The following is a 23,755-nucleotide window of genomic DNA, read 5'->3' on the forward strand; positions in this document are numbered from 1 at the left end:
CACTCACACATACAGACACTCAGACAGCCACTCACTCACCAATACAGCTACTTACACAGCCGCTCATTCACCCATACAGATACCCACGTATTCACCCATACACCTACTCACAAACCCACTTATTTACCTATACAACCACCCACCCACCCACTCACACACCCAAACAGTCACTGGCACACCCAGTCACACACAGATACACACAGTGACACAGCCACTTACATAATATATGTTAGAAATAGTTTCACTCATTAGTACTACACAAAGTATACAAATGTAACTTTTGTAGTACCTTAGTATATGTTTAACACTCATAAACATTTAGAAAACACTTACACTCACTGGATGATGTTATCAGCAAAGCCATCAGTGATGTCATTTGAGATGTCATCAGTGATGTCATGAGTGATGTTATATGTGAGGTCATAAGCAGTGCATTGTGGGTGCATAGGTTACAGTTTTACTCAGGTAACTATGTCTATGGTTTTGTATGAGTTAAATCTGAGCCTAAATATAACATCCCTATTACCTTTAGTATTTTAGGTGAATCTATCTATCTATCTATCTATCTATCTATCTATCTTGCTATCTGTCTGTCTGTCTATCTATCTACTATATATATATATATATATATATATATATATATATATATATATATATATACATATTTCAATACTCAATGCTGAGGATTAAATCAACATTTGCATATCATTATCTCACTGTAATTACGTTTGTTGCTTGAATTCCCAAATGTTATACATTCACAGCTGGCTGCTCGTGCCTCTTGCTATATCTACATAATGATTTACAAATGTTGATTTAACCATCAGCATTGTCAAAAGTATAAAAATATAATTATATATGTAACATCAAATATGAATTGATTTTGTCAATTATGTTAGGTAAGTTCTACTAAATATATGTTATAACTTGGTATCAGTCTAAAACATGAATGACAATGTTTTAAGATGCCCGCCAGATATAACTTAAAAGAAGATGCTCTGTAGTCCTACTTTTATGTTAATTGTGGAAGTCACTAGTATTTACGTATGGAATGTGCAAACGTAACTGACCCGCAACCAAGGAGCAACAAGCTCTGAAACGCATCAGGCGTTTTTGCAGCTTGAATAAAACCAAAAGGACCCTTGGGGTCATGCTTCATCATCGGGGTCTTCCCGCCCTGCTGCGGTACGGGGCATGCTGCGACTGGCGACTACGCTGGAGCACTCTATTATTGTATGTGCTATGTGAGGTGTATCTGTTGTGAGTGAAAAAGGGTCAGGGGTGGATGAAAAGGTGATGTTAAAAAATACCTGGCCTTATGGATTCAAAAATGTTAATTGGTCATAGGCTGGTATTGTTAAAAAATGTGAGTCGCAGAGATCATGCTAGTAATGTGCGTATTCTCCTTTAAGTGTCAACATGTTTCGAAGCTTGAGATGCGTCTTCCTCAGGACAGAGTATGATCCCTCAGTCACTCATTTTGTTGCTATCAATATGTGAAGAGAAATATTTACAAGTGATGTTAAAAAAATACAATACCGAACGTTGGTTGGTTCAGATCTGTAGAAATCTTGGTGATAGGCGCAACCTTGAAGTATTTAGGATATTGAAAACTGATTCGAATATCCCAATTGTTTATTCAGTTGCAGACTTTTTGTTCTCCATTTGGTGCACCAGAAGGGCTTTTCTGAAACCTCGAAAATGCTGTAGTGATTCCACCGTAATGAAGTAATAGTCCTATTATAGCATGCTGGTTCAATTATTTGTAGCCCCTTTTGTATATTTTCTTAATTGAAGATTTACTGTTCTCTCTTTTTATTCTTATTGTTTTAGATAATAGATAATTTATATATTTATTAAAGTACCACGCACTTTCTGGAATTAACTTTGTGTCCTTCGCCTAGATGCATCACATCGCTAACTTTGAGGATTTGAATGAATAATATTTGTTTAATTATTAATGTGATTTGTAATCGTTAGTGAATTTTTAACGTATTTTAAACATGTGTGATTATTGTGTTGCACTTTTTAGGTCATTTTGACCGAAATAAAGTTTATTTGAACTGAACTGACAATACCTAATTGGTACAGATATGGGTTTTCTAAAGCTTTATCAGTATTTCTGAGTATAAGCCTGTAGAGAGAGAGAGCACAGTTATTTCCAGGGCGCTCCCAATGCGCAGACACATTATCACCTAGGGAAGAAAAGGTGATGCAAAGTGAAAACTTCTATAGTTAAACATAGGTGCTGTGACCTGTATCGGTAAAGGAAGGGGGAGACAATACACACAACGAAACAACATAGAACCGAAATCACACCACACTCTATATGCTGACTTTCAGAGTGGTTTCGTATTGGCTAGGAGGAATGAAAGTTGTTTGAAAATTCAAAAGTACATGCTAGAAACTAACTGAGTCAGTGCTCCATGAGTCTTCGGGTCGTGAGGTGAAATGAAACTCTCATCTGTATGTGTGGGAACAAGGAAAGACAAAAAACAAACACAGAGTCTGTTGTTATCGCTCATTGGGGAAGAAAATGACTTCAGGAGTAATCGTGGGTCAGAGGTAAATAAGCATGGTCAGTTCTCTCCCCAAACGGCTAGGCCGTACTTACATTCTGTTGTGCAGTCACTCCTTCCTCTCTCGCCAACCCGTGGTTCCGTGGATGTGGTTTGAGAGGGCGATCAGTGGTGTATTTAGGCAAGGCCTGATTGGTTAATTGTTTTGAAATTGTATACCCCTGGCTGTGATGGGTGTGGCCGGATGTTGGAGAAAAACACTAGAATGGCATGCGTTATTTGTGAGGATTTGTTGGGGGCCATATTGGTGCTAGGAGAATTGCCTTGTCTATCGTAATTTTGTTGGTAACTCTATTGAGCATCGGAGAGAAAGGCTTACCATGTCCGCTAAATTTAGACCTCCAGAATTGTTGGGGTAAACAAGTTGTAGTTATTTGAAAGCAGAGGCTGCAGCAGGCGGCCATGTTGGTTAAGGGAGGTGCCTGAACGTAGCTACAGCAACGCCGGTAGCTCTCATGTACCCCCAATGGAAACAAAACACACACACACTGCCGGAATATGGCTACTACGGTCCACTGCCATTTTTAGGCCAACGTCACGGACCACGAAGAGGAAGAAACCGGAGAGGCAACCAAGTGCATTGGAACCAGAATCTGGTAGACCCACCACGAGTCTCAACACGGAGCATGACGGCATCCACTCATCAACCGTCAACCACCGGGTTCAACACCTAGTGGTCAATCTATCTGATCTACAACTGACGGAACCACAACATAAAGTCTTGGAGAAAGGCCTGAGCTTTGTAGATGGAAGTTTGTGGCTCCCTGCAGATTTTGGAACTTTCCATCACTTAAATGTGAGGAAAATAAAAACAAATTGCTACATTTGAGGTTTGAAGGGGATTCTGGGTAAAACAAACCTAGTGAGAGCCGTGAGTGTCATGCACCCCTGTCCTCCTCTCACCCCTCGTTGTCTACTTTTCAAAAATGTGCAGGTGACAGCTGAGCTAAGGCACAAAATCCACAGCTCTCTAAAAGGATCACAAAAAAAGAGTTCTTACTAAATGCGCACAAATATGGTACTAATTTGTTAAAGTTAATCTACCACTTGCACTGGTTGGTTTTGGCACCTCCAGAAATGCTGGATTCAAAGCACAAATACTTATCAAAATATCTAAATATTGAAACCAAGCCCTCTGAAGATGAGCCATAAAGCCACTTCACAGCACCAAGCACTTTATGGTCCATTTACCTACCATTTACGCACCTCACACAAGACTTTCATATCTCCAGCCAGAGGCCCAATCCAAGAGATCAGTGCGGTCACATCAACATAACGCCACAATGCAAAGGCCCATGACATTCATATGCCACAGGACTGAATCAGTTTGGCTACATTTTATCACATGTCAAGTAACCTCTTCCTTCTTTCTGAAAAAGTATCGAACTCATGCCTAGTGAACCTTTCCTAATGGCTCACATAACAGCCACATGAGGCACATGAAGACATGTCTTTCGTGGGCTTTTAGAGCATTCGCTGTGTAAATCCAACTCCATCCAGTTTGTGGATACAAATTAGAGGGTGTCCGAGTATGCCCCATGGCCAATTCCTCGAATTGAGCAAGCATATCTACCTTTGAAAATAAGGCAAACATGTTGGGGAATTTTCTGAAATTTTCTAAAGAGAACATCATAAACTATGAAGAATGGTAGTGTTTGAAACACTAGGTAGTCTGTGACAATATTGCATACGACTTTGTTGAAACTGCCGACCTAAAAAACACAGTTCAGGCGTTAGTTATCTCCAGAATTGAATACGGCTGCTCTACCCTATCTGGCCTACCAAAGACTTCCACGGCCCCTCTAAAAGCTTGCCTCAACGGAGTAGCTAGACTCTTATCTGGCTCAAGAAACCTTTACCACATTTCACCACATCTGAAGGCCTTGAACTGACTTCTTCTTGAGGACAGAATCCAGCTCAAGCTTGCCTGCATCACACACAAACCCCTGAACACGAACTCCCCGGCATACCTTGCCCAGTAAATTGTGGTGTCTGGGAAACTCAGAAACTCCAGGTCCACCAGAGACTTTGTACTACAGCCACCCCGCTTCTGCAAGGAAAAAACCTATAACCAAATGCCCTCTGAGCCTGCTCCAAGAATCTGGAACTTGCTACCATACTCCATCAGAGGAATACCTTCTCTGTCAATCTTCAAAAAGGAAGCTAAAACCTTCCTAATGAGCAAATTCCTTCAATAACTCTCCTTGATCGCACATACCGCCTTTTATCATGACTTTTGTTTCTGTGCATAATCTATACTGCTTGGCACTCTCTGTGTACCAACTCTCACTCCTTCAAATGCTCTGCCGGTTCCCTCTACCTTTTGCTATCTTCTGTCCCCTCGTATACAATTGCTGGTTTTCCCTTTTTATCGCTTACATGTCGCTCACTGATTTTGGTTCTGCACTGGTTATTGTGTATAGCTCTGTCTTTGTCCTATTGTTGTTCAATTCCCTAACCCCCATTCCCTATTTTTTCATGCCCATGCCTAATGCTGTGCATAACATGTTTCTCCCTGTAAAGTGCTCTGATACCCTAACGGGTCACGCTCTATAAAACCTCAAATAAATAAATAAATACTAAGCTCTGATGGAGGATGAACATGGCAAGCAGGTCAAGCATTGACCCATACCTACTATAGTAATTCAATGCAAGTGTGGCACCAATGGGTTTGAATCCATTTGTGAAAATGAAGTCATGGCTTGTGTATCTGAGCTACCTTTATTATTTGCCTTTTACCTATGAAATATCTCTGGGAAAGCATACCTACTGTATCTTACCCATTCCTGTCTCTGTCCACATCAGAGTCCCGACTAATCACGTACTATTGTCAAGTGAACCTATACTAATGCCTTCCTAACCTAGCTACTTGAAGCTCGAGTAATTGATAATTATGTTAATTTTATTAATTTATTTTCTGTAGATCGTTGTGGGTTTATAGGGGAATAGGGTGGGAAGTAATTTAATTGTAATTAAGTAAATCATTTTTATTTATTTATTGGTATTTATTTTTAATTTATTGTTAATTAATTGTTAATTGGTAATTCATTTGTATTAATAGGAAATTAATTTGAATAACTAATATTTATTTGTATTTTAATTGAGTAATTATTACATAATATTAAATTGGTAATTTATTTTAATTACTTTTTTATTGGTATCGATATGTAATTTATTTTTATTAATATATTAAATCTTAAAGGTGACTGCCATGTGCCAACAACACATGTAGGGGGAGATTTACCAAGATTTTACACAGTTTTTGTGTCACAAAAAGATGCAAAATCTTTTTCCCCCAAATTTTAGTGCTGGAAATGACAGGAAAGTAATGCAAAGCAGGGCATAGTGCTGCTTTGCATTACTTAGCACCAAGAGGGCATACCATGGGTGGAACATGGGCGTTCCCATGCAACACCCAAGATTTCTCACGCTAAACCCAATTTACTAAATAAAGTAAAGTGAGAACACTGCGCCCTTTGAAAGTAGGAGGAACGAAGGAGAAATGATTTAATTTTTCCTTCCTTTTCTGCCTTTTCATGTGTGATGCACTTTACAGCACACATACAAAGTGGGAAAATGCTTCAAGTTAATCTAAGCATAGTATTTTGTACTGTAAGAGTTCCCTTTAGGTACAAAACTTATGCTAGACTCAAGAACACACCCTTGCACCAGGGCACAAAGGTGTCTCCGTGGCGCACGGCAGCTGATTTCAATCCCGGCACAAGGGTGAGGGAAAGAGAGTGCCCTATTTTAGTAAATTGGACGCTCTCTTTCTCCATCCTTTTCACGCAGCGCAGCATTTGCGGCTGCTGCAGTGCGCTACATGAATACATGGTAAATCTCCCCATACAGTGCTAAATCAAACTCCTTCCACTTTGTGGATGCAAGTTGGGGGTGTACGAGTAAACCCTGCTAGGCAAGTCAGTCAGATAACTTTATTCGATCTTAAAATAAGATCATAAAAGTACAGTGCAGAATATCCACCAGTAGAATCTTCCAATTATCATGGCATTCAATCATATTTCATGAAGCATACCAACTCATAGTTCACGTAATAGAAGTTATACACAGATAACAATTATAAAAAGGATAAAAAACACTGTTATTCAAAAGGAAAACACCAGCCTTGACTGATGAATTATTTTTTTTATGTGATCAATTGATTATTATTATGAAACAATAGATCTCCTCGACGCAATCGCCAGACAGAGATAAGATGCAAGGCAATAGCATCCAAAGGGATCAGACACCATTTGGCAAAAGTGAGGAGAAGGGCGACATTGTGTAAATATATATTGCCGCATAAGTGGAACAATAACCTTTTCATCATGTATCGAGCAAAATTTACAGACGAAAATAACGTGCAAATTGGATTGTGAGGAGATTCCATCACATAGGTAAACTGGCAATTCATTTGGAGAGTAAATTCCCTCAGGGAAGCCCATCATACTCAAAATGAGATTTAATCGAAATCTCACCAATATAAAACAATGGCACATATTAGTGAAAAAAGGTAAATATGACTTTGACTCAAAAGCGATAAAAGGTAACCCTGAATATAAAATTACCATTGTTTTGTAATGATTTCTTTCATGCCTACTATTCCTTTTTTTTTTTTAAACTTGTATTTTATTGTTGCATCATCAAGCATAAGTACAAGGTAGATCATCTGCTGGCGTGGCGTCAACATTCAGCCACGGTCAGCCGTTCGCGCAACTTTTCTGTGCATAAACCTGTGTAATTTGGCATACCATCCACTGAACATCACAGACCAATCAAACAAGTATTCAGGCTAGGGTACAGGAAACCAGCTCCGCAAGGAAGAAAGGAGATTAATTATAGTCTTGTAAGTCCCCACCAGAGGGGTCTTTGGATCAGGGCCTGTACAGTTCACAGAGCAGTGGTGCCAAGTAACTGAGGGGACAGAACTGTGGGAGGGGGCATGTAGGCGGTAGCAAGAGCATAGCAGAAGGAGACAGGTGTCGGGCGCCGGGTGGCAAGGGGGTCCATAGCATTCGCTCACAGTGAGGGAAAGCGGCCAAAGGGCGGAGGTGCCCCGTGCATGTGGGTAGTGGGACGGTCGACATTGGGGCGGGGCGTTGACGAGGGGGGCGTGGAGTACCGGAATCCGGTGCAGGAGTTAGGGTATCAGCCAAGGATTATGGGTTCACTCGGGCAGGTTGGCTGGGGAGGGGGAGGGGAAACAGTCGGGGCCCGTGAGTGGGGGGGGAAGGTGTAGACGTGGGCGGGTCATCAGTGTGCAAGGACTGCCGGAAGCTATGGAGGAGCATGGCCCATTCCATAGATATGGGATGTTTACGTGCGCCCCTGGATTCCTCCTCCCGAAGGGCATCTTCCTCGGCCGCCACCCACTTACAGACTGCCCCTATCCATGCCCCTATGGGGGGACCTTCCGGGGATCGCCAATGCATAGCTATACATCTGTTCGCCAGTAGCAGCGCTAAGGATACAAAGCGTCTGTGTGCCGGGATCCGTTTAGAGATATGAAAAATGCCTAGCGCGCTGGATTCCCAGGAGGCTAGGGTTGCGAGGCCTGTGAGGTCTTTCAGTGTGTCGTGTACCGTCTGCCATAGGGATTGGAGGCCGGGGCAGCTCCAAAACATGTGGCAGAAATCCGCATCGGGGGAATGACATCTGGGGCAAAGGAATTGTGTTGTGGGATAACATTTTTGCAGTCGCGCCGGTGTGAGGTATGCCCTGTGTAGTATGTAGTATTGGATGTTTTTGAAATGGGCGTTCCTAGAGACTCGTTTCGGGGCCTCGAGCGCCTTGGTCCACTCTGAATCGTGTAATGCGCGCCCGATGTCTTCCTCCCACGCAGCCCGCAGGGTCGCCAGGGTGGCGTACGAGAGTTCTTGGATCGATTTATATAGCCAGGTGACTATATGGCATCCCGTTCCCATACGCAGGATAGTGTGTATAACTGGATGTGTGTCAGGTTCGCCGGCCTGGAGATTCTGGTAAGGACGGAAACCCTCGAGTAGTTGTCGGTATCTGAGGAATTGACCTGGGGGGAGTGCGAACTCAGCGACCAGCCGGTCGAACGATTTCAGCTGACCTTCCTCAAAGAGCGACTCCATGTCCGTGATGTCGCAGTGCGTCCATTCGGTGAGCATAGGAGCCGAGAAATAGGATTCCCGTCTGGGGCAGCCAACCAGCGGCAGTAACGGGGAGTATGAGGTCCTTCCGGAGGAAATCCGGTGGATCCGCATTATGCATTGACGCGCTATCGCGACTTGGAGGGGGTACGTACGTCGTGGTTTGGTGCCCGTGAGGAGAAGTCGGGTAAGCTCCGGGGTTGTGACTCTGCCGGCCGGGGTGCAAGCCTCCAGGGTATGTCGGTCCGCCGTCCAATACGACAGCCATTGGAGTTGTGCCGCCAGGAAATAGGACTCAAAGGAGGGAGCCCCGAGCCCGCCCTGTGTTGTGGGGAGTTGGAGGGTTTTCAGGGCCACTCTGCGTCGACCTGAGCCCCATATAAGGGTGCCTAGGAGGGAGTTGAGGTCTCGGAAGAAGGACCTAGGTGGCATCACTGGTAGGTTAGCGAAATGATAGAGGAGCCGGGGGAGCATCACCCTTTTAGCCAGGGCTATCCGCCCTATCAGGGCTAGTGGGAGCTTGGTCCAGAAGGCAACCGCCGGGCGAAGGCTAGCTAGCGCTCTGCGGTGATTACCGTCGAAGATGTCAGCCGGAGAATGATACAGACGGACACCTAGGTACCGGGGGGCCTCCGCGGACCACGAGAGTCTATGAGTCCCTAGCTGAACGTCCCGGGGCGGGAATTCCGGGTGGAAGGGGTAGATCGTGGACTTGTCCCAGTTCACTCGGAGTCCCGAGGCATCTGCGAACTCAGTGAGCGCCACCCCTATGGGGGTAAGGTCAGCTTCGATGTCCCGGACATAGATGAGGAGGTCATCTGCGTACATGGAGACGCAGTGTGTGACATCCGCAAGCGGGATGCCCCAGTGCAATCCCTCCTGACGCAGTCTGATCGCTAGCGGTTCGACGGCTAGGGCGAAAAGAAGAGGTGACAGGGGGCACCCCTGTCTTGTGCCTCGCCGGACCTCAAATGCAGGCAAAATGTATTTCCCAATCCGGACGCGCGTCGTCAGATCGGTGTATAGAAGGCGTGTGTATGCTGCGAGTATTGGGCCGATGTTGAGACGGCGTAGGACCTAGAAAAGGTACGGCCAGGTGAGGGTGTCGAACGCCTTCTCCAGATCTAAGATGAGGCAGGCAGCCCGAGGGAATCTGTCCCGCACCTGGTCCTGGACATGGAAGACTCGGCGGATGTTCTGTGAGGTGTTTCTCCCTGGAACGAACCCGCATTGGTCAGGGTGGATCAGTGGGCATACGACCTGGGCGTATCTGTCAGCCAGTATCTTCCCGAGGACCTTACAGTCCGCCGACAGGAGCGTGATGGGGCGGTACAAGCCCATGTGGTGTGGGTCTCTGTGCGGTTTGGGGAAGGTAACAATCACTGATTCTCGTAAGGATCAAGGGCTGTCGCGAACACTTGAGCCAGGCGAGGGACCACCAGGGAGGAAAACGTCATGTAGTATTCCAGCGGGAGGCCGTCAAGACCCGGGGTCTTATTACGAGACAAGGCACGCAATGCTTGGGTGATGTCTGAGGGAGCTATTTTAGTGTCCAGCGTCCGTTTGTCAGCGTCCGATATCTGGGGCAGCGACAGTGGATCGAGGAAATGGTCCACGAACGCCGGGGAGAACCGGGGCGGGGCCCCGTACACCTTAGCGTAATAGCGTTGGAATGCCAGGAGGATCTCAGCTTGAGATCGCACTAGCACACCCTCTGGGTTGATGATGTCCGCGATTGGTTTGATCTCGGTGTCTTGCCTCGCCATCCAGGCCAGCAGTGCTCCTGTTTTGTCCCTATCTTTATGGACTCTGGCGGCATAAGCCCTGAAATTATATTTCCTGAGATCAGCACAGGCCGCCTGGTATGTTGACTTCGCCTCAGCTGCTGAGATATCGGTTTGTTTAGTGAGTGCAGCTAGACGCTGTTCCGTGGTCGCAAGTGTCTGCTCCAATGTACGGCGAACCCCTGCGATCTGTTTGATGCAGTCCCCCCGTGCCACCACCTTAAACGCATCCCATTCCACTAGCGCCGATGATGCCGTGTTCGCATTGTGTGAAAAGTAGTCTTGTATGCTGTTCTGGTGTGAGTCCCTGAATACCTGGTCTGTCAAACAGTCCTTAGGAAGTCGCCAAGTGGGGACAGGCGGGTGTGGGGGGTGCCAGGTTAGGCGCAGTATGTGGGCGTCATGGTCCGAGATGTTCCGGCCCAGGTAATCCGAGGAGATTAGTTTAGGGAGGATCGGGGCAGAGCATAAGAATCTGTCCAGGCGGACCCGGAGGTTGTGGGGTATTGAGTGGAATGAGTAAACACGGGCATGAGGGTATAAGTGTCGCCAAGCATCAGTAAGCGCCCAGTGTGAGGCCCACGCTCTAAATAGCTCCGCTTGCCGGGGGGCCGGGGAACGTGCAGGGGGGGTGTGAGCGCTCCAACGTAGGGTCCAACGTGCAGTTGTAGTCACCCTCTAAGACCCAAGGAACGGCAGTGAACTGGGCCAATACTCCCGTAAGGTGATCCCAAAACTTATCTTGCTCAGCATTGGGGGCGTAAATGCTGCCCAGGAGGATCCCCTGTCCATCTAAGGGTCCCTCTAGTAGTGCATATCTGCCTTCCTTGTCCACCACCCGCCTGAGGACTTGGAAGGGGGTTCCCGGCCTAACCCATATAAAGGCGCGCGCGCAAATGCAGAGTATGTCGTGGCGCAAAAGGTCCCCCGCCACTTTGCCTGTAACCGGCCTAGCTCGGTAGCGTTAACATGTGTCTCTTGTAAAAGAGCAATATTAGCTGTCATGCGCCTTATGTAGGAGTAGACTGAGTAGCGTTTACTGGGCGTGTAGAGGCCTCGTACATTTAGTGTGAGGACATTAACGTCCGAACTAGGAGCCATCATCGCCAAGGGGTCGTGCATGCGATCGGGGCCACCCTGCAGATCCCGGGGACAGTGTGGTCATGTGTCTCGCGTGTGCTCCTGCGCGCCATGCCTCCGTAGGTGTCGGGGGGGAACTTGCGGGAGTAAGAACAGGTAAAACCAAGGGTGGGAAACAGTCCCAATACAGGGGATATTTAACCGGGGGTGGCATATCCAAACTAGTGTCCCACTAGGAGAGAAGTACAACAAAATTCTGCGGGGGTGGCAGCATGTGTTACCGCTGGGCTTGTGCGCGGATCGGGCTTTTGCAGGAGATGTGTCTATCGCGCGCGAGCGCACACAGCCAATTAGACATGCAGCTTCGGCTCACAAACAGCACATACAGCGACCAAGAAAAGAGGATACATTAATTGTCATTTCGCCCATCAGGAAGAGGTGCCGGGTTGCCCAGCCAGGTCAGCGTCCATCGTGTGCACGGCAATGAGAGGGGAAGAAATTGGGCCAAACCCCGACATTGTGCCATCGCTGTCTCGGTCTTTCTCAGGGGTGAACAGATGCGGTTGCCGTTCTAAGTCCGGTGCAAGGGGAGAGAGGTGTAGGTCGGCCACCGCCTTCAAAGCGTCTCGTCTCTCCCGTACGATTTGCATGAGGTCTGGTGAGCCCGAGGGGGAGGATGCTTGGCTTTTGGATGAGCCCGCCTGGGTACGTTTCGTGTCCCGTCTTCTGGATCGTCGTGAATGGTGCGTTCCCGTTGGGGCCCAGCTTTCGGGATCAGCGGACAGTGGAACTCAGCCCAGTCCTGTGCCTCATCCGCAGTGGTGAAAAATATGGCCTTCCCATTGTGTAGCACCTTGAGGCGGGCCGGGAACAGTAAGGAGTACTGGAGATCGTTCGCACGGAGGCGTCTCTTAACGTCTAGAAAAGTAGACCTCTGCTGTTGGACTTCTCGGGCATAGTCTGGGAACACCATGACCTGTTGGTCCTCCACCTGCAGGGGGCCCGTAGCACTGCATCGCGGTCTCGGAAGTGTAGGAACTTGGCCAGCATGGGACATGGAGGGAGACCCGGCTTAGGTTCCCGGGCGGGGACCCTGTGCGCTCTTTCAATAGAGAAGTATGCCGAGCGCTCCGACTCGGGGGTGAATGATCTGGTCCATGATTCCATGTAGGTCAGGGGGTCTGAGTGTTCAATTCCTTCCGGCAGACCTAGGACGCGGATGTTGCATCGCCTCGAGCGTCCCTCCAAATCCACCGTACGTTCCTCGAGGGCCGTCAGTCGGCGCAGGACCTCCTGCATGTCCGTCGCTTGAGTTTTCACCTTGGGTTGCAACGCGGCCACAACCTGCTCCCCCTCCTTCACTCTGTCCGCCAGCTTACGGTGGTCATCGCGGATCAGGCTGATGTCTGTCATCAGGACACCCAACCGTTCCTCCATTGAGAGTCGGACAGTTCTATTGCTGCCAGCACCTGGTCCAGTTTCGCAGACAATGTGGGGTCAGTGCGTGGCGTGTTTACCTGCAACCAGGCCCGTGTCTGTGGCATGTTCTCAGGGGCCGTTTCAGGGACGGCGGTCACCTGCGGGCCTTTCGGTTTCCCCATGGGGTCGATGGGAAGGGCCCCTGTATCGCTGTGTGGTCAGGGGAAAGTGGGCCGCCAAACACCAGTTCGCTGGGGCGGTCGTTGGTGGCTTCAGTGGCGCAGCAGGGGGTTAGGTGCGCGTCCAAGGGCACACCCGATTCGGCGGTCCTACCCTGTTGCCAAGTCTCTTCAGAGGTAGGGGCCCCTCTCGCTGCCCATGATGAGGTTATGTGGCGGCGGCAGGCTCCCGCCCCCCTGTCTGGTACTCAGGTTAGTCTATGTACTGTTTGCCGGGGCCAGGGGTAAGCGGCAAGGCTCCAGAGGTCCGGGTGTGGTGGTGGGTCGACGGCGGTGTGACAGGCGGGCGCCGCCAATCCGGGGGCGTCGCTGTTCTCAGGGACGTGGCAGCATGCACCGAGCCCGGTGTTTAGGTCCCCGCAGGCGCCATGTTGGGGTCAGGCGCCACGACCAGGAGAGTCATCCGTGGATCCAGTAATGTCTTGACCCGCCCGCCCAGGGGGGCCTGTAGAGGCGAGCATCCCCCGCTGAGCCCCGGAGAGTGCGGGGGGCCGTCAGGGCACTGGGGCTGGAATCTCCGGGGGGGGCGGCATTCACCGCCTGGGAGGGTCGCGGTCTACGGGAGGGTCCGGCCCGGTGAAGCAGATGTGTCCGCAGGCACAGGTAATCCACGGCGGCGGGCGGGGTCGATGTTGTAGCCTGGTCAAACTCACTGTTCGGGTTTCCGCGATTGCCGGCTGGTCGCACCGCTTAAGGCCACCGATCGGGTGATAGTGGCGCAGGGATCAGCGGAACAGAGCCGCGACCGCCATTTTGTATCTCGGCGCGTGGCTCCGGCGGGAGGTGACACAGAAGACTCCGCATTGTAGCGCGATCCGCGCCGCACCATGGGGGTGCCGCCTGAAGCAGGGGCACTCCGGGTGCCGAACCTGAAAGTTGAGGCTCCCGGCGATCACTGGAACTGGGCAGGATGCTAGCCCGATCGCGGAGCCTCAGCAGAACACAGCCGCCATCGTGGCTTGCTAAGCCACGCCCCCTTCATGCCTATTATTCCATCCATTTGTTAGGAAAAGATTTTTAATTTCAGTTTTCAAAATCTTTTGACAATTTGCTCGATCCATGTAAAGGGATTGCAGTCCCAAAGCAGTTAATGTTTCTTTTACATATTGGATCTACTGAACACTGTGTGCCTTATCAAGGATTAAACAATCTCTAATAATATTTAGTGTTAGGGCCATAGTATCCCTTTTCCAAATTGAATGCCGTAATAAAACTGGAGCTAAACAGATTCAATCTGATACATAGGCCTGTTCTTCAAACTGAGAGAGCATATCTACTGTTGAAACTAAGGCAAACATGCTGGGAAATATTCTTTAGTTACCTAAAGTAATAAGCCAAACAAATGTCCTGTGGGACTCATTCACTGACACTTTTACTTTTGCTTTGACATCGAGAAACCTCAATTACTAACTTGTATCATACCCAATGTTATTGAAAAAGGGTGCAGGACACAATATCTTGTATGATGATTGTTTTCAAATCTTATACTAAAGATGGTAAAACAATCATCATACAAGCTATTGTGTCCTGTACCCCTTTCCAATAACATAGTTATGATACAAGTTACTAATTGTGTTTGCACACTTTCAAACCAAGTAGAAATGTTGCTGAATAAGTCCCACTGGAGATTTGTTGGACTTATTACACTTACTCTGGTTCTCAATTGCAATCAAGGTGGTCCTTGCGTAGTATACATAAGTTCCCTAACAAGCACTTCAAAATTCAGTCAAGCCTTTAACATTTTGTCACAGAGGGTACTCCATAAAAATGTGGCTTATGTTCTGTCCACCAGTATGTGCAGTGTGGGGACTATAATTCACTTGTCAATCAGCAATCAGAACACCAACCACAGTCTGAGGGTGGATAAAGGTGTTGAGAAGTCCAAGATTTTCTGAAGTAGAGGTACTAAAATTCTGCTGCTGCTTGTCTAGCGAAGTAGTGGCCCATAGACAGTAGGTATCCATTCACAGCCATTGAAAGGTTTACCTAAAGGCAGCTCCACCTCAGTCAATTTCCCAGTACTTTGATTTAGTATGATACAACATAAAGCAAGTAGGAAAACACAATGCTGGCTGAGAAGGGCACTGGGGACAGTAAACACCACTCTCCTGTCTCTTTCTCTACATCGATCACACTTTACAACTACAACATGGTCACTCCTTTTTGGGTGTTGCAGGAATGCAATCAGCAAAGTGTTGCACATACAGCCTTGTAACACACTCCAGAACATATGAAGTGGAGGCTGCTGCCTCTGTAGCAGTGTGACTTTCAATTACAGACAACTGAAAGTCAAGGAAAGACATGAGTCTTCCTATGGTTGTCTGACAATAAACAACATACATACTGCATGTTGCCATCTACATGAGGTGGGTGAACAGTTTCTGATACCAAGTGCGAGCTTTATGACTTGCATTGTATGGCTGAAGAACATGGTTGTTCCTGTCCACTCCACCCATGTACTTGTTGTAATCAAGTAAACAGGTGGGCTTGTGAACCTCAGCCAGTTGACCCCAAATCATGATGGGGAAGTGCCTCATCATGAATTGTAGTGAGCACGTACAAATTAGGCTTATTTGAGAACTTGCCTGCTAGCAGTTCATTGGAACGCAACGTAGTGCTTTGGGATTTCTGGAGCTTCTTGCAAACAAGCTCTTGCAGGAATCGTTTGTGGCAACAACAAATTGTGTCACAGGCCAGCTTTGTAGAGCTCACTGAAAAGCACTACTCCTGTATAGATTTGTCCACATAAAGGTTATAACCTTTGTGAAGGAGTGGCTGGACAAGCTCCCATACAATCTTTCCTGTGACCCCTAGTGTGGGAGGGCAACCTACAGGGTTTAGAGAAAGTCCTTCCCAGTATACACTCTTAAGCTGTACACATAGCCAGTTGAGCTCTCACACAGCATGTACATCTTGATGCCATAATTATCTTGTTTTCTTGCAATGTACTGCCTGAACGGTATACAGACAGAGGGGCCGATTAGGATGGCGGACGGACTTGCGTCCGTCCGCCACCCCTGAGTTGGAGGGACCGTCCGCATGGGCAGCGGCGGTCCCTCCATAGCAATTAGGATGTGACCGCCACCCTGGCGGTCACATCCTGTATGTTTTACATTGCGGCGGATGCTGCTTGAAGCAGCATCCGCCGCAATGCAAAAAACGAAAGGTGTGCATTTGCACGCAAGGGCAGGGGGGTTTTGGAATTTAACGACCCACTCTTACTCACCGTCTGGTCCGGAGGCTCCTGCGTGCTGTGGGTCCGCAGCTGTGCCTTCGGTGGGATTGGGGCCTCCGGGCGCTCGAGACCGGGACCTCGCCTGTGGGACCCGACCGGCGGTGCTGAGATTGCCAGCCCCGGCCGCGAGAGTGAGCCACTGGTGGGAGCCGTTGTGTGTATGCCCCGGCGATCCTGAACCGGCCCGATTTGTGGACCGTGCGGCTGGAGGGGGACGAGATGTGTCGGGGGCTGACTGTGTGAAGGGGTCCCTTCGCCTTTGTTCTGTCCGGCAGCCCTGGACCCCGCGCCTGGCTCTCGCTTGTGGGGCCCGCCACTGTTCGGAGGGGGCCCCCCCCCCCATTGAGCGCCGGCCCGTTCTGTGCCGGTGGGGCCGTTGTTGGGAGCCTCCGGAGGTCTGTAAAGTCCTACATTTGGGAACTGTTTGGGGGCCCACGGTGGAGTGCGGGGCGGCGAAACTCACAAAATGGCTACCAACAACGTGTGGGGTGATCCGCTCTGCACCGACAAACCTTGCTGGCCGGATTGCGCGGAGGCTTGGGCGTGTGCTCGAGCGCCCACGCTCGGAGATGTCCTGGACGCCTTGATGTCCTTGTACGCTGTCTTGGCCCCCGGTGCTTCTACCGACCCCGTGCGGCCCGCCGCCATTTTGGGTCGTCGCTCTTTCCTGCACCCCTATCGTCTTGATGCCTCCATTGCTTTGCCCCCTTCGGCTGCGCCAGGAGTTGCTGTCGCTGTTCTTCGGCCGCTTGATGGGCCGGTGGCTTTTGAACCTCCGCTTTCTCACCACCCGGACTTCGAGGACTTGCACCCGACGCGGAGATCTGCTCCTTCCCGGACAATTGGGAACTATGGTGGACCGCTGTTTGCTCCCGGTTCGATGGATTCGAGCTTTTGTCCTGGTGGGGCACCTTTGCATTGTCGAACTGCGAAACTGGACTCCGGCTTGCTTTTGCTTGCCCTGTCGTTGCTGCTACAATTGACTTGCTTCATTGACTTTTTGTATTCCATTAGTATGGTGGCTCTCCCTACTCTACCTCACTGCCGTAACCCTGGTCAACATTACGATTATTCTGTGCTGGGTGGTCCGCTCCATGTTATCCTTTATTGGGTTGGTTTCGTGATTAGGAAGGGCTGGGGGTAAGTTGCAAGTCACTGATAGACTGCTGGTATACCTGTCCGTTGCACTGATGCTTGTACTCTCGACATTGTGAAATGTTAAAATTTCCCCCCCTCCCCCCCCTGCGGGTTTTTGCTGTAAGTGAAGGTGTAGCATTGATTTGATAATTATTCATTTGCTGGTCGGGGGAGGGTTGTAGCCGAGTGTGTTTGTTCATATCCTCTGGCTCCTCCCTCTCATCTTATTTTTGTTTCATATTCCCTTTTCTCCTTCTTTTTGTCTCCTTATTCTACTTTCTTTCCTTACTATATTTCGGGTTTCGGATTAGGGCGACAGGCACGCTGTTTGGAGGGTAGGCCGTAGCCTTCTGCAGGGGTGCGGGGTGGGACGGGTGGGCGGGGTCTTTCAGATGTTCCTTTTTTGGTTCTATGGCCCTCTTCTATCCCTTTATAGCGGTGCCGCTTCTGTCCTCGCTTCTCTGGCATGAATGGGTTGGGGTCTGTCGCTATGCCACTTTTATCTGTTTCGATGCTCCGTCGCGACTGCCATACCCTTCTTCTCGCCAGATCTCTACTTTCTTCTGTATTATTAGCCGCGGGATGCCTGGCCCGGGGTGGCGCCCATCTTGCACGATTGTGTTTCTCCTTTTATATTTCTTTTATTTCTTTTTCCTTTTTCATTTTCTCGTATATTTTAGATCAGACCAGGGGTCGGGTGGTGTTCCTTTTGGGTAGATTTAGCACTCTGTGCTTATGTTGTTTGCACTGTTTATTGGATTTTGTGTGTACGGCGTTGATATTAGTACACAGCCATTGAAAGCTCGCATATCCTGTTTTCACTTCCCGATTATATTTCTTAGAGGGCCTGTATCCTCCTACATGGCTTGTTCCACGTAAAACTTGCTTTATTGTATGACACTGGATCCTTTCTTCCTGCTGTACGACTGTGCCCTCTCACGTCCTGCTATATAGTGGTTAAGTTTGCAAATAAAACCTGCAGTGATATATAGACTGGGTGGGCACTGACTGGCGCGGAATGAAGTATAGTGTTTATGTATCCTGTCTGCAATGTTCAACGCACAAATCCTAACTGTTGCTGCTCCTTTAGTTGATACTATGTCGTACGGCTCGCCCTTTCGGTTGTCTGGTCTGAATGTATGACACCTCTTTAAATTTATAAAATGAAACCTACGTTATTCTTCTTATGTCTGCTACTAATACACCGTAGCGCTCTTATTTTTTAGCTTTTCCGCATAGTAAGACGACGTGGAATGTTGTTGATTGTCATAGCGGCCGGCCCGTAGTGGTTGTAGGCAGACGCTGTGTACTATGCATAAGATAAATAAAGGTTTTAAAAAAAAAAAAAAAAATCTTTACTTTCCCTACTGTTAAACTCACTAGAGTGGGAATAGTAATTTTTATTCCTACGCTATACGCTATCCAACGCTTTCCCTACTGTTGCACTCTCTGGAGTGGGAATAGTCATTTTTACCCCTACGCTATCCAACGCTTACCCTACTATTGCACTCTCTGGAGTGGGAATAATAATTTTTACCCCTACGCTATCCAACGCTTTCTCTACTGTTGCACTCTCTGGAGTGGGAATAGTAATTTTTACCTCTATGCTATCCAACTCTTTCCCTACTGTTGCAGTCTCTGGAGTGGGAATAGTAATTTTTTCCCCATACGCTATCCAACGCTTTCCCTACTGTTGCACTCTCTGGAGTGGGAATAGTAATTTTTACCCCTACGCTATCCAACGCTTTCTCTACTGTTGCACTCTCTGGAGTGGGAATAGTAATTCTTACCCTCCCCCTATCCAACGCTTTCCCTACTGTTGCACTCTCTGGAGTGGGAATAGTAATTTTTACCCTCCCTCTATCCAACACTTTCCCTACTGTTGCACTCACTGGAGTGGGAATAGTAATTTTTACCCCTACGCTATCCAACGCTTTCCCTACTGTTGCACTCACTGGAGTGGGAATAGTAATTTGTACCCTTCCTCTATCCAACGCTTTCCCTACTGTTGCACTCACTGGAGTGGGAATAGTAATTTTTACCCTAACGCTATCCAACGCTTTCCCTGCTGTTGCACTTACTGGAGTGGTAATAGTAAATTTTAGCCTCCCGCTATCCTACGGTGAAAATATTGTATATTTTTTAATAATATTATGTTTATATATATATATATATATATATATATATATATATATATATATATATATATATATATATATATATATATATATATGTATATATATATATATATGTATGAGCAAATGTCCCAATAATGAGAGGAGCTCTGTAGCTGGTGCCGGCGGCGAGGTTCAGGACACCCTCGCAAAATACCTCTCAGCAAAACTCGTTTCAATCAAGAAACACGCCGCACACTACTCCATAGGTTCAATTCTTAAGTTTATTTTCTGTAGGATCCCCACCTACGCGTTTCGGACAACAATCTGTCCCTGGTCACGGTACAAACATTAGTCCATCATCACTTTCCACTTTTTATACCTGTAGTCACCACTTGGCAATTAAGATGCATTGTGGGCACAGTAGTTTTATGGATTGGTTTCATTCCAAATCATGCACCAAAAAGGCCGGATCCCAACATTTTCACGACACAAATAATGCTCAATTACTTTAAATTCAGCGATGAAAAACCATGACGCTAAATGTAGAAGGAAATGAGCCATATACCACGGACGTGGTTATATGGCTAAGATTTATAGACGATTTGTTCCTCCTTTGGAAAGGGACCAAACAGAAACTGGTGGAATACATTGCAATTCTCAATGAGAATGAAGTTGGACTACAATTTACGTCAAACATACAGAAAGAAGAAATAGAATTTCTCGATACCAGAGTCTATGTTAGAAATAATAGACTGGAAACAACTGTATTCAGAAAAGCAACCTCTACAAATAGTGTGTTACATGGAAGCAGTTTCCATCCCACCTCACTTAAAAAGAGCATCCCCTATGGGGAATTTATTAGAATGAAAAGGAATTGCTCGGAAGAAACCGAAATGGAGAACAAATTTAAAGAGACAAAAGATCGATTCTCCAAGCGGGGATATAAACATGCTGACATAACCAAAGGAGAACAAAAAGCAAGAGCCAAGACCAGAGCAGAAACTCTAATAACAAAACAGAGTCCAATTGAACAGAGTGAAGAAAATGACCAACCGCGATTAGTATTAACATACTCCAAGGAAAGTTACAACATCAAGCGAGCATTGCAAAAATACTGGAATGTATTAAAAAAAGACAATGACATAGGCAACCTGATCGGCGACAATCCACTTGTAACATATCGCAAAGCTCCATCAATCCGTGATACTCTAGTCAACAGCCATTTCAAACAAACAAGAACTCAAAGTTGGTTGGAAAAAAGACAATTGGGTTTTAGCAAATGCATGACGTGCAAAGCCTGTAAGATTGGTCGAAATTTGAAATCACTCACTGATCCCAGGGGCAGGACTTTTGACATTCGGAACAAAATCACTTGTGACTCACAATTTGTAGTATATTTAATCCAATGTTTCTGTGGAAAAAAGTACATTGGCTCAACAACTTGTCCTTTGAAGAAGAGAATTCTTGAACATACAAGAGCAATCCAGAAGAATGACCAAACCTACGCAACAGCTAAACACCTGAACTCACATCCAGGAAAAACCTGGAAAGATATGAAGTATTCAGGAATAGCGTTGGTTGGCGAGAATGAGAGAGGTGGTGATAGAGCAACCAACTTGAGAAGGCTTGAGTCAAAGCTAATAATTAGATTCAAAACAAGAAGCCCTTGGGGTCTCAACGCCGATGAGGAACTCTATGTACATTTATAAGTTCGATACCATCAGAAATACAAGTTTGATACCATCATCAATACTCTGTTTGACTAAACAAGTATTATAGTCCATAATTCTCGTAGCATATGATGAAATGAAATTCTGTAGCAACAAAGAAGCTTCTGTATTTACCAAGCCTAGCAATTTATATTCAATTTGTGTGACAAGTAGTAAATTGATTTTAATTATTCAAGCATCATGATTACTGTTGATCCACAGCATGGAGCGACTCAATGTAGGCTCACAGGCACTCAGCCATTACTGACAATAAGGACACTCAGTCCACTACTAACAATATTACATAATACAGATGAAATTGGCGCTTTAAGATGTAAGCATACTCAGCTACATCAACAACAGTCCGGATGGACTACATTTAGCGTCATGGTTTTTCATCGCTGAATTTAAAGTAATTGAGCATTATTTGTGTCGTGAAAATGTTGGGATCCGGCCTTTTTGGTGCATGATTTGGAATGAAACCAATCCATAAAACTACTGTGCCCACAATGCATCTTAATTGCCAAGTGGTGACTACAGGTATAAAAAGTGGAAAGTGATGATGGACTAATGTTTGTACCGTGACCAGGGACAGATTGTTGTCCGAAACGCGTAGGTGGGGATCCTACAGAAAATAAACTTAAGAATTGAACCTATGGAGTAGTGTGCGGCGTGTTTCTTGATTGAAACGAGTTTTGCTGAGAGATATATATATATATATATATATATATATATATATGTGTTAAAAAATAAAATGTTATGTTTATTTTTTTAACTTAAAATAGTTATTTAATAATTCTAAGGTTATTTAATTATTTTTAAGTATGTTTTAGTAAATTATATTTATTATTTAATTAATTTTAAATTACTTTTAAGACATTTAAAAAAAAAATCGATATTTTGACTAACTATATTTTTTTAACGATATTTTTGATTCGATATTTTTGTACTTACCTGTTTGTAGATAGGACTTCGATATTTTTGCATTCTATATTTTGTCATCAATATTTTAGGTATTCTATATTTTTGTATTCGATATTTTGTCAGTGATCCGCCTGAACAGCAGCTGCCCTTTGTACAGGATCAAGGACTCTTTCCAGGAGTATAAACCTCTGGAAAACTGGTAGACAAATGTTCCACAACAGGCTGAATTTTGAAAAACCTGTTATGGTCTGGATGGGCCCGGGGCAATGCAGCAAAATTCGCATTGAAATGCTGGATGCGCGGCAATAGCAAACAACGATCTCTGCTCATGTACGGTGCAAAGATGGAGGTTAACCAAACCATGCAAGTAGAACAGCAAGGTTGATTTATGCATCCATTTCGAGCGTAAGGTCCAACAATGTCTTTAACTGCCCTAATGAAGTGTCTTCATGCTTCTGCAGAAATTGTTCGGCATGCAAATTTGTTTGCTGCACAATTTCCTCAAGGAAGTAAGCATCCCAAAAAAGATGGATGTAGTCATTGGCAAAAAAATGGCCGTATAGACTTTAGATCCAGCTTCACCAGTGAAAGGCGCACTTTGGAGCCAAACTAAATTGGGAGGCTGCCAAGAGAGCACTCTGTCTGTGCTTGCCCCCAAACGTGCCTTCTATCTGGGTTGGCCTAACCTGCTACTGTTGTACCACTTCACAGACTGCGCTTGCGAAGGGGAAGACTGTCATCATTGTCTCCCTCAGAATCGTCCTTCTAAAACACTATTCTATGTAGAAGGCAGATAGGTTTTGGATTTGAAACAGTAGGTGGGTGTGTGCATGAGTGATGTGTGCAACAGTCAACAATGATGAAGTCACCTTACCATACCTTTCCAAAATCAGCAGGTTCTCCAAAGACACTGAAAAGACAAAAAAGGACCCAGTATTACTTCACCTTGCCACCTACCCATCATCACAGTCTTTAGCGCTGATGGCACCCAGTGCGACAATCATTTTTGATGCCTCCCTCCCATGACCTACAAATAAACATTTGTTATTCAGCGCCAGGATGCCCATAGATGACCATGTGCTTTACAAATACACGCCATGTTATGACCGCCTCCTTGGATTTCTTCACTACCACCCAGCATAGGTGCCCCTTATCCCTCCATAGCCCTTCTGTCACATACATTGTATTTGTTTTAAAGTATTTGTAATGCCTGGCTTTACTAATCCACTTAGCTATCCACATAAAATAGAGAGCTGGTCTTTGCAGCAGGCCCTCCTTGTGTTTGCTTTGTCCGCCCTAAGTTGGCAGGGTATGCCCAGACGTGGGTCCCTTGCATACTTTACCGCTGGATTCAAGCTAGCGTGGCTGATGAGGGGTGTTACCCCGAAACTGGTGCTAGGAGGCTTGTTTCTG

General features: G+C 46.6%; 1 long non-coding RNA gene across 1 annotated transcript in view; it reads right to left on the bottom strand.

Moving 5' to 3' along the window:
* The window catches only part of LOC144819328 (uncharacterized), a 114,952-nt gene that overhangs the window by 21,008 nt on the left and 70,189 nt on the right, over nt 1–23,755 (bottom strand). The window contains exon 3 of the long non-coding RNA XR_013607295.1: nt 23,222–23,252. This is a non-coding gene — a long non-coding RNA (uncharacterized LOC144819328). The remainder of the gene's footprint in view (nt 1–23,221; nt 23,253–23,755) is intronic.

Source organism: Lissotriton helveticus, chromosome 2_1, assembly GCF_964261635.1.
Source record: "Lissotriton helveticus chromosome 2_1, aLisHel1.1, whole genome shotgun sequence".
Taxonomy (NCBI): Eukaryota; Metazoa; Chordata; class Amphibia; order Caudata; family Salamandridae; genus Lissotriton; species Lissotriton helveticus.